Raw genomic sequence first — 5,860 nt, forward strand, 5'->3', positions numbered from 1 at the left:
TCTCATGGTGTCTGGTGCTGCCTGCCGTCCTCCAGCCTCCTGTTTGCATGTGGCCTCCATGTGTCCAGGTTTCCCTCTTTAGGGACACAGCCACTGGAGAGGGTCCACACAACTCCAGTGACGTAACAACTCTCACCCTGCTTCCAAAAGTCGCCTTCATGGGAACGGGGTGTTAGGATGGCTCATACCTTTGGGGGGACTCTCGTCACTAAGTCCCAGGTGAGCATCTGTATCCACAGGCACCCCCTCTGGCGGATGCACGGCACCTGTCCCCACCAGGCACTGCTTGCTGCTAACGGCCGGTCCTGCACAGGTCTGCTGGGGCCTGAGAGTGTGGCTCCAGAGCACCCAGGGCTTGGAGGCAGATCAGGGAACAGGCGCCAGCCCGGGCCCTGCCTCAGTCCTGCTAGCAGCAGGAGCACTGCCGCTGGGCACAGGGCACTTGGAGGTCGGGACTGGCCGCACAGCCTCGTCCAGGGTCCCAGTCCTGGATGCAGGGCCCACTGTCCCACAGGGACTGTCCTTCAGAAGCTCCTGTTGTCTCAGCTGTCCAGGGCTGCAGAGCCAGACTGCAGTCACATGGCCACCTCCTTATTTTGACCCCAGACACGTAGGGTCCTGGGCAGCACGATCGCACCCTACTCACCTAACTCCATTCAGAGCGTGTTTCCAATCATGTCAGATTCTGAGGCTCAGGGATAGCCCTGGACTTGAGGCACACCTGTTCAGGCCTAGGTGGGAGTCCCTTTCAGCAGAGGTACCTACATACCCAGACCCTGACTCTGCACTGGTATGGCCTGCCAGTATGGCATGTGAATGACATCTCAAAAGCTGGCGACCAAAGGGAGCGGGCGGAGGGGCCAGTCCCCCTGTCCTCTCCCTACCTCCCTGGCTGGGAGCCACCTCCAGGCTGTGGCTGAGGCCACTACCTGAAGGGCTGGGTCTGCTGTGGGGGTGAGGCCTGCGGGGCAGCCTGCGTCTGCAGCTCCTAGTCTCCTCCCAGCAGGGATGCAGGGAGCATTCCAGAGGTGAGGCCGTGAGCATGTGACCCGCCGAGTCCCTACCATGGCACCCTGAGCTGAACAACAGGGTCTTGAAGGAGGTCCTTCTGGGGTGGAGGGTGGGTGGCGGGAAGCCAGCTGGGTGCTCATGGCATGCACAGGTACAAAGGGCTCTGACCCCAGGGGCGGTGTTATGGCCAGACCCTGCCCACAGGGTCACCAGAGAGGACCCTCTGCAGCCTGCTCATCACACCCTGGGCACCTTCTCTGTCTCACTTCCCCTTCCTGTCCTTGCTCTGGCAGACTGGGGTGGTCCCTCATGCCACTTTGGCTGAACCCTCTGACCCAGGCCTGGAAACTCTTAGTCATGTGACTCTGGGGTAAACCGAGTGAAGGCCAGTCTCTCCCACCCCACCAGCAGGGCCCCATGAAGTCTTCGCAGTGGCTGAGATCTAGGCCCAAGAGCGATCCTCTGCGGATGTCTGGTTCAGACTTTCAGAGGAGGAAAGGGGTCCACGTCAGGTCGCGCCCCCACCTGTGGTGGGACACCATCCGCTGGACGACGGCCCAAGGTGTCGATGTCCTCATCCAGGGACCTGTGAGAACAGCATCTTCCCTGGCAAAGGGGCTTTGCTCGGGGGATTCAACAGAGGATCTGGAGACAGAAGACAGGCCTGGGTTATCTGGGTGGCCCAGTGTCATCACAGGGTCCTTACAAGAGCGTCTGAGTCCCTGTGTGTCTGGCCTTGAAGACAGACGAGGGGCCCAGCCAGGGAGTCCAGATGCTGGGAAAGGCAGGAGATGACCCTCCCGGGCCTCCAGAAGGAACCAGCCCTGCGCCCCACTTTTTAGACTTGCGGCCTGTGGAACCTTAGAATGGATTTATGCTCACTTGTGGAAATTCGTCAGGGCCGCCACAGCACACCTGACCGCAGACCGTGGCTCCAGGCCGGGAGCGCTCTCCAGGCGCTCAGCATCAGTAACTGGAAGTGGGCTGGGTGTGCGGCAGGGGAGCTGCAGACCCCATCACTGAGGCAGGAAGTGCCCCAACTTGGCCACCTGGCTCCTCCCGCACAGTCCTCACATCTGGCGTCCTCAATGTCAATGGGTGGCCAAAGGCCCCTGGGGTCCTCTCCCCCAGCCTTCCCCTTGCCGATGTGTCACACACAAAGGTACAGGCATCATGGGATCACAGTGCCCACCAGGCCAACAGCCGACAATGTCACCATCTGAACGTGAAGGAGCGAGGAGCTGGGCCAATGCCCGTTGGCCCTCAGGATCCTGCAGGGAGGGGCTGGGAAAGGAACCCCACCTCTTCCTCACCCCTGAACCCCCAGCTCCTGGTAAATCCTGCAGGGAGCCTGAGGGCCCAGTGCCCACTGGCTGGAGCACGCCAGTCCCCAAGAGAACAGCGTGCAGAATGGGGCAGGTGGGTCCTCAGGTTGGGCAGGACATGGCCTTTCCCTCTAGTTCCTTCAAGGAACTAGACACCACCCCTGGGCAGCGGTGACCAGGCCAGCGGGCTGGGTGACCCCTGTGAGAGCCTGCTTGGCCAGCAGGCAACTTGGCTTTAAGCAGGGAACAGTAATAAATCAAGGGCGTTCCCCAGAGGCGCGTTCATCACACGTGCACACGACTGCCATGAAAATATTTATTTGTGGACGATCACATAAGCCAACAGGACCAGCACGGAACGGATACGGCCCAGGGCACTGCGGGCCTTCATGTTACTCACACACCAACACGGACAGTAAGCAGGGTGGGGGCTCCGGCTAACGAGACCCCAGAGCCTGAGTGTCCCTCCCCCCACAGCAGGGACTGTGGGGCAACAGGGGCCTTGTTCTGAAGGCGGAGGGGCCTTGGGCAGGGCGGGTGGCCTGGGGGCAGCGCCTTGGTCTTTCCATGGGTCCAGTTTTGAAAGTAAGTAGAAGGTACCGGGTGGGGACCTCCAGCCTGAGCTCAGAGGCCAGCTCTGCTGCCACCTTCTGCCACCCGTCAGGGCATGCTGGAAGGGTCTGCCAGGCCCACCAGCCCCAGCACACACCCTCCTCATGCCAGGAGCTGGGTGAGAGCAACTCCAGTGCCTTCAAAGGTCTCTGACCCAGGTCACAAAGAGGAGGGCGAGGGCACTCAGGGGCCTTCCTGGAAACGGGGCGGGGTAGGGTGCTGTGGGCAGGCGGGGCCAGGTCTTCCCACCAGCTGCCACATCAGCCTGAAGCTGCTGAACTTCCCCAGCACAGGACCTTAGGGTGTCCCCACCCACCCAATTCCGTCAGGCTTTTCCCAGCTGACTTGAGGATCGTGATGACTCCTAGCCAGGGCAAGTGCCACGTGGCTCAGAAGGCATTGTCCTGTCCCCCAAGGGTGTCCATTTGAAGAAAGATCAGAAACTGCCCCATGGTGATTTTGGGGGAGGGAAGCGGAGAGAGCTGGGATCAGGAACACTGTTTACCAGCAGGGCCCTGGAGCAGGCCCCCTCCCCCCGGGGTCGTCCTCCGGCAGGGGGCTCAGAGATGGCAGGCAGAGCCTCCTGCTCTGAGGAAAGGGGCCTACCTGGCACTCAGGTGCAGACACCTATTATTCATAAAGGCTCAGGAGTGTGAACCACTGAGCCATGCCTCAGTCCTTTTTATTGTTTATTTTGAGATAGGATTTTGCTAAGTTGCTAAGGCTGGCCTTGAACTTGGGATCCTCCTGCCTCAGTCTCTGGGATCACAAGTGTGCGCTACCATGGCTGGCTGTGGATGCTTTTAAAATCCATTCTGCCACAATTAAAAAAGGAAAACCTCCAGGAATAACTTTCTATTAATATAAAGTTTTAAAAATACAGTCAGATCTAAAATTGCTCGTTAAACTCTCCTAAGCAATAAGCACGCTGGGTTGAGATGCGAGGCAGAATGTGGCGTGAGATGATTTTAATTAGTCTGCGCCCATAATGAATTGTAGAACCAACAGAGACACACACGCTACAAAGGCCCAACCCTGGCTACTGGGAACCCCCGCAGCCCCGGCACGGACTCCAAGGCTGTGGTGCTGGAGGGTGGGGACATGCATCCAGCCCTCCCGCTCTTCACGAGCAGGGGCACAGGACCAGAGGCTGCAGAGGATTCACAGCCTCCAGGATTCCTGGAAGGGAAACAGAAAATCCCCAGAGGGCGGCTGAGGTCTAATCTGCCAGCGGGCGGGCCAGGGACCGGCCTCCACCTCGGCCTCTCCCCACTTCAGCCTTGCTGTGCCCCCTGCTGGTGGAGACAAGAAGTGCACAGCTGGCAGGCAGGACCCCCCACCCCTCCTGCCTGCAGATGGCCTGCTGCTCCTCCACCTGTTGGCAGGTGTGGCAAAGGCGCCCGTGACCTGTGAGCGCCTGGCCAGCTCTGCTGAACCACAGGCCCTCCCTGTTGTGCCCGGGCCCTGTGGGTGGCATCCCCCAGGCCCCGAGACCCAGCTCACAGTTTCCCCAGCTTGGGGTTCATGAAGAACCTTCGGGCAGTGGACCTGGCCTCCCAGTCATGCTCCCCAGCGCAGGGGGTCCTTCTGAGTGCCCACTTGGCCGGCCCTGTGGTCACTTTCTGTGTGGCATGCTCCTCAGAAGGACCTAGCTTTCCAGGGATCAGAGTGCACAGGGACGCACGGCTGAGGAGCGGAAACCACAGGAGTCACGACTTTGGAGGGCAGAGTGGAGTCTAGGCCACGTGAGCGCCACCACCAGTTGTCCCCTCTGCCCTCTCAAACCCCAGTGCCCTCTCTCTGGGCCCAGGAAGGAGCCTGGGAGGGATCCTGAAGGGACCCTGGCCCCATAAGGGAGGGAGCATGAGGGGCTCTGGAGAGCTGCTGGGCAGGAGGAGGAAGAGGGGCTCCTGGCTCTCTGGTGGCATAAATATGGACATGCAGCCTCCTAGCAGGAGGTCCTGGGAAAGGACCTGGAGAGAGAGGTCCAGGGGCCAGAACTGTCACCCCTCTTTTTGATGGTTTTCAACTTAGAATGTGAGGCTTGAAGCAAGACATGGGTGCTAGGGTCAGGAGCCATCAGAGACCGTGACCTACTGACCCTGAGTGACCTGCCTCCTTCCCAGGCCCACTTCCCAGGCACACCTGGCTCCCCAGGGCCTCTCCTCCTCCTCCAGGCACCATAGCCCCGGGCCTGCTCAGGAGCCTGTCCTCTCACTGTGCCAAGTGGTGGAGGTGACTCCTCCCTTCCATCAGGGACTTGCAGCCCTCCCTGCAGGCAATGCTCTGGCCTTAAGGTTCCCGGCCCACGGACGGGGCAGTCCAGCCAAGCCTGGCTCAGCCCGTTGTAAAATTAAACGCCACAAAATTGGCTCTGACAAGTTTAAGAACAGGACATGAAAAAAACACCGTTTTTCGGTTATTGGTATATATTGCAAAGTCAACACAGAGGCACACGATTACCTTGGCAGGACTAGGCAAGGATCGAAAATTGATTAAAAAAGAATCACATATGGAGTAATTCCTTCTTGCAGTCTCCAGAAGGCTTGAGAAGCTGGATTAAGATCATATTAAGATCCTACCCCCTAGTAACAAGTGGTAGCACTGGGCTAATGTGGCATTCGTCTCAAATTGTTACCATTATATTTCGATGTCATTAAAACTATGGAAAGTAAAAACAAACCTTAATTCTAACTTGGACCCGAGCTGTATCAATAGCCACTGCCGATGCCCAAGGTCCCCTGGGACAGCGAGCTGTGGGTCTGGACCCTGCTGGGTGAAAACATGGCCGGAGCACCGGGACAGGTAGCGCCACTGAAGCCGCGCTCAGGGGCAGGGGCTGGCCAGGGCCATCCTTCCATGAGGCCCGTGGTCCTGCTCCTCTTCCGGGAGGTCGGGGTGCTGGGGACCAC

This window comes from Sciurus vulgaris (genome assembly GCF_902686455.1).
Source record: "Sciurus vulgaris genome assembly, chromosome: 10".
Taxonomy (NCBI): Eukaryota; Metazoa; Chordata; class Mammalia; order Rodentia; family Sciuridae; genus Sciurus; species Sciurus vulgaris.